This window comes from Staurois parvus, unplaced genomic scaffold (genome assembly GCF_062004578.1).
Source record: "Staurois parvus isolate SC_StPar_1 unplaced genomic scaffold, SC_StPar_1.0 ptg000004l, whole genome shotgun sequence".
Taxonomy (NCBI): domain Eukaryota; kingdom Metazoa; phylum Chordata; class Amphibia; order Anura; family Ranidae; genus Staurois; species Staurois parvus.
In genome coordinates, this window is record NW_028317800.1 from 4537205 (window position 1) to 4543624 (window position 6420).

Consider the following 6420-nt stretch of genomic DNA (forward strand, 5'->3'; position numbering starts at 1 on the left):
ATGTGAATAGATAGAAAACATTCGCCATAGTTTAAATGTTTATTCTTCAAAATTCCCCCTTTAAAAACACACTCACATTGTGCAAGTAAATATAAAGCCTTTTGTATATAAAAGTCGTTTCCAGCCTGCAGCACACAGTACACTGCTCCCAGCACACACAGTGGCGTCTCACCAGCCTAAAACAGATGACGCGGTTGCGGTCACGTGGTCCGGCCACGTGATAAAGGCGTACATGATGACGTCACTGCTCGATCACGCCCTAACACGTTTCATCACACGACTTCGTCCGAGGGTGTGATCAGCAGTGAATTACGCTAGTTCATATAGAGCCGCTCGTTCTCCCATAGGACAACATTGATTACCGCACTGGTATCCTCTAATGAGAGAACATTTGGTGACCTATACTCCACTGATTGCCTATAACAGACGTATTAACAGCAGGAACTGTAAAGATACTCCTTACTGCCATCTTGTGTTCAGTAAAGCCAATCTATTTATGGTGGAATAGGAAGACTGCTTTGTCTTTAATCATGGCCATAAACGGATTCTGCTATACAAAAGATTCATAGATGATCTGTTCATGATATGGGCAGGTTCTGAAGACGATTTAGTATTTTTTCTTGAGGGATTGAACAATAACCCTAATAACATTAAACTTGATTATCAATATAGTGTAGAGATTGTCCATTTTTTGGATCTAATGATTTTCAAGAAAGAGGACACCTTATTAACTAAAACTTACTTTAAGCCCACTGATCGTAATAGCTATCTCCCATGGTTTAGTGGCCATCACCCATTATGTCTTAAAAATATTCCAAAAGGTCAAATCATGCGACTTAGGAGGAATTGTTGTCAGGACAATGATTTCTTAGCCCAATCTGCAACTATTGTAGATAGATTTGTTGATAAAGGGTATAATCAGAAATGTCTTCAGGAAACAGTGAATTAAGTATTTAATATACCCAGGGATCAACTTCTTGGGGATAAACCTAAATTAAAACTGAATGATAAACATCAGTGGGGTTTCATATCTAATTTCCATGCACAATATAGAGATGTAGAACATATTTTCAATAAACATTGGCATATATTAAAAATGGACAGAATATTAGGAACAATTATTCCAGATAAACCCATGTTCATTTATAGGAAGGCCCCCACTATTGGGGACAAAGTGGTGAAAAAGATCCTGGATCCACCTAAACAGTTGGGTATCTTTTGGGATAGAAAAGGCTTCTATTCATGTAAAAAATGTTCAGCTTGCCGCTTAGTTACTAATATGTTTAGTGGTCTTACCAAATTCCATTCTAAATCCAATGGAAGGGAGTTTGATATAACCCCCTTTATCACATGTGAGTCCACTCATGTGGTTTATGCTTTAGAATGTCCATGTGGTCTTATATATATAGGCCGAACAAAAAGAAATTTGAGAATTAGGATTCTAGAACATTTGAAAAATATAACAAAAGGTTATAAACACCATAGTGTGTCTATGCACTTTAGAAAATATCATAATCAAGATCCTTCCTGTGTAAAATTCTGGGGAATAGATTCCATTCCTCCTATGTGGCGCGGGTCAAACAGAATAAGAGAACTATCTAAGTGTGAAACCAGATGGATATATTTGACTGACGCTCTGACCCCCAATGGTTTAAATGTAGAATTCGATTTTAATTGCTTTATTAGTGATTATTAATTAATTTTCAACTGTGTATTTTATTTTATTTAATGTTATTTTAATATACTTGTATCGGTTTGTATATTGTTTTGATGATTGATTTGTATTATTATGATTTAAAAGATGGCACTGATATTAAGTTGATTGAACACAAGATGGCAGTAAGGAATATCTTTATGGCCCCCCCCTGTTAATATGTCTGTTATAGGCAATCAGTGGAGTATAGGTCACCATGTGTTCTCTCATTAGAGCAGTGGTTCTCAACCTTCCTAATGCCGTGACCCTTTAATACAGTTCCTCATGTTGCAGTGACCCCCAACCATAAAATTATTTACCCAGTAATTATAATTCATGAGTGTCGTTTTACCTCCAATACTGCTGCTTTCAACACAGTAGCTGCTTTTAACAAAGTAGCTGCTTTCAACACAGCAGCTGCTTTCTACACAGTAGCTGCTCTTTACACATCGGAAATATGTGTTTTCTGATGATCTTAGGGGACCCCTGTGAAAGGGTCGTTCGACCCCCAAAGGGGTCGCGACCCACAGGTTGAGAACCACTGCATTAGAGGATATCAGTGCAGTAATCAATGTTGTCCTATGGGAGAACGAGCAGCTCTATATGAGCTAGCGTAACCCACTGCTGATCACACCCTCAGACGAAGTCGTGTGACAAAATGTGTTAGGGCGTGATCGAGCAGTGACGTCATCACGTACGCCTTTATCACGTGGCCGGACCACGTGACTGCAACCGCGTCATTTGTTTCAGGCTGGTGAATTTGCACTTTGATGGGGTGTTGAGCACTAAAATATTCACGTTTGTGGAGAAAATATTTTTTCAAGAAAGATTCCATATCTTCATTGAAGAAAGATCATATATTTAATATGGACTTTATTTAATGGACTTTATGTTGGATTTTTTATATGTTTGATATACATCAATTTTTTGGCACATGGTTTACTTTATTTGGTGGCAGTTTAGTTTAATTTAATTTTAATTTATATGTATGAGTTTTGTTATATGACACTTATATATTGGTCTATTTTGTTATAGTAGAGGTTGAGAGTTTTGTGGGTTTTTTTCACACATTTGTTATATACAGTCAGGTCCATAAATATTGGGACATCGACACAATTCTAACATTTTTGGCTCTATACACCACTACAATGGATTTGAAATGAAACAAACAAGATGTGCTTTAACTGCAGACTGTCAGCTTTAATTTGAGGGTATTTACATCCAAATCAGGTGAACGGTGTAGGAATTACAACAGTTTGCATATGTGCCTCCCACTTGTTAAGGGACCAAAAGTAATGGGACAATTGGCTTCTCAGCTGTTCCATAGCCAGGGGTGTGTTATTCCCTCATTATCCCAATTACAATGAGCAGATAAAAGGTCCAGAGTTCATTTCAAGTGTGCTATTTGCATTTGGAATCTGTTGCTGTCAGCTCTCAAGATGAGATCCAAAGAGCTGTCTCTATCAGTGAAGCAAGCCATCATTAGGCTGAAAAAACAAAACAAACCCATCAGAGAGATAGCAAAAACATTAGGCGTGGCCAAAACAACTGTTTGGAGCATTCTTAAAAAGAAGGAACGCATCGGTGAGCTCAGCAACACCAATAGACCCAGAAGACCACGGAAAACAACTGTGGTGGATGACCGAAGAATTCTTTCCCTGGTGAAGAAAACACCCTTCACAACAGTTGGCCAGATCAAGAACACTCTCCAGGAGGTAGGTGTATGTGTGTCAAAGTCAACAATCAAGAGAAGACTTCACCAGAGTGAATACAGAGGGTTCACCACAAGATGTAAACCATTGGTGAGCCTCAAAAACAGGAAGGCCAGATTAGAGTTTGCCAAACGACATCTAAAAAAGCCTTCACAGTTCTGGAACAACATCCTATGGACAGATGAGACCAAGATCAACTTGTACCAGAGTGATGGGAAGAGAAGAGTATGGAGAAGGAAAGGAACTGCTCATGATCCTAAGCATACCACCTCATCAGTGAAGCATGGTGGTGGTAGTGTCATGGCGTGGGCATGTATGGCTGCCAATGGAACTGGTTCTCTTGTATTTATTGATGATGTGACTGCTGACAAAAGCAGCAGGATGAATTCTGAAGTGTTTCGGGCAATATTATCTGCTCATATTCAGCCAAATGCTTCACAACTCATTGGACGCCGCTTCACAGTGCAGATGGACAATGACCCAAAGCATACTGCAAAAGCAACCAAAGAGTTTTTTAAGGGAAAGAAGTGGAATGTTCTGCAATGGCCAAGTCAATCACCTGACCTGAATCCGATTGAGCATGCATTTCACTTGCTGAAGACAAAACTGAAGGGAAAATGCCCCAAGAACAAGCAGGAACTGAAGACAGTTGCAGTAGAGGCCTGGCAGAGCATCACCAGGGATGAAACCCAGCGTCTGGTGATGTCTATGTGTTCCAGACTTCAGGCTGTAATTGACTGCAAAGGATTTGCAACCAAGTATTAAAAAGTGAAAGTTTGATTTATGATTATTATTCTGTCCCATTACTTTTGGTTCCTTAACAAGTGGGAGTCACATATGCAAACTGTTGTAATTCCTACACCGTTCACCTGATTTGGATGTAAATACCCTCAAATTAAAACTGACAGTCTGCAGTTAAAGCACATCTTGTTCAATTCATTTCAAATCTATTGTGGTGGTGTATAGAGCCAAACATGTTAGAATTGTGTCAATGTCCCAATATTTATGGACCTGACTGTATAACAGAAATACCCCTGCGCACACCTTTGTGATCATAAGAAAAAAAAGAAAATAAAAAGTAAATAAAAATGTGCTGCTGGTAAATCACACACTCCTTACAATTTAATGAAATATACAAATGTGATTTAGTGCTACACTAAAATCAATATCAATATATTATAATGTTTAAGGATAAAGCTAAAAATTTAAGAAAAGATGAAAAAAAAGAGCAGTGTCTTTTAATAATTTTCCACAGTATCTTTAACTTTTTTCTTTCATGAAATTAACACACATAAACAATCATAGTACTTGCATAAAAAACAATAATTTATTAAGAACCAAAGATGAAACTGCACACACACTAGAATGTGCACAATTGGTGCACCACAGATCATTCGCGTGTAATATTGTTCAAACCACCACAGCGGGCATTAAGGATATAGCCTGCAGCTTGTGGACCATATGCTCTAAACTTCTTTTTAATACTGTCCCCTTAAGAGCTGGATTATGCCCAGTATAGCTCACATTAGCCCTCTGTGTTCCTTTCCTCCCTAATATTCAGGGAAGCCTGTCTTGCGCCACTGGCTCCACCCCTTATACTTTACGCCACCGGGCGTGACTTCATCAGAGGGGTTGCCTCTGCCCCCAGAGGTGGATTGAAGGATATTACAAGAAAGTGATCCGTGGTACACCAGTTCTTGTGCACCTTTTATTGTGAGTACAGTTTCATCTTTGGTTCTTAATAAACTAATGTTTTTTATGAAAAGCACTGATTGTTTATATACTTTTTTTCTGAGTATTATCTTTGGATCCATGGGGAGCATATATCTGATCTGTTTAGATCAAGGGTAGTGCCTATCCATTCGGTACATCTGGCTATACCTCTTAAGGGAACATGCATATGACCTATTGATTAAGGGTCAAATAGTGAGGTGAGCTGCTACTGGTGGAGGAGTGTGTAACACATAGTGTGTTGATTTCACAGCAGAAATAGAGATACCTTGAATAATTATCAAGAGACACTTTCTTTTTTCTTAGTTATTTATTTTTCACCTTTTCTTCAATTTTGGACTTTATACTTAAATGTTATAATATATTGTTGATTTTAGTGCAGTGCCAAGTATGCCTTTCTAACCCTTACAATGAATGTATCTTGTTTGCTTTAATTTGGATCATTATATATCATTAAACAGTTTTGCTATATTTGTTTGGTAAGGATTTTAGGGATTGGTTTTATGTCCACTTTTAAGTATGTACAGTATATAGAAAATTATTAAACATTGAGGGCAGAGGGGTATTCAAGGAAAGGGAGAGAAAGTGCCTTTGTGGGTTTAATTTTTCCGGGGGTTGAACTTTAATTAAAATTTTAAAATTTTCTCCTAGTCTCACAACAACCAAAGCCTCCAGTGGCTGCACTTCTATTACCGATACTTCAAGTTAGAGCCAGAGAGATTTCTGCCCCTGTGTACTAGCATCCAGACTTCCCAGGACAGATGGTCTGTGTCCCATCTTTAGTTCAGAGGTCTTACACCATGGGGTTTATTTACTAAAGCTGGAGAGTGCAAAATCAGACTCACTTCTGCATAGAAACCAATCAGCTTCCAGGTTTCATTGCCAAAGCTTCATTGAACAAGCTGAGGTTAGAAGCTGATTGGTTTCTATGCAGAAGGGAGTCTGATTTTGGACTCTCCAGCTTTAGTAAATAAACCCCCATGAGTCTAACTTAATGGTCCTCCAACTTTATCTGCAGCAAAGGTATTGTACCCTGACCCTACTTTCAGTATCCTTTCAGAGCTGATGGTCTACCTTGAGGCAATCTTCTTTGAGTTGTCAGTCTCTCTTGACATAATCCTGTATGGGTTGACTGTGTCTCCTAAGAAAATTTTGTTTGAGTTGCCAGTCTCTTCCAAAGTGATGCTATCTGAGTTACATTTTTATAAAAGCCTCTGTCTCCTCTGAGACAGAGCTGACCAAACCAAACTGTCTGTATCATTTAAAATTACTTTATCCAAAATA

The 6420-nt window shown here is 38.4% G+C and overlaps 1 pseudogene; it reads left to right on the forward strand.

Moving 5' to 3' along the window:
• The first annotated feature begins 829 nt into the window (after nt 1-829).
• On the forward strand, nt 830-1696 carry LOC149474671 (uncharacterized; annotated as a pseudogene).
• Nucleotides 1697-6420: the final 4724 nt, after the last annotated feature.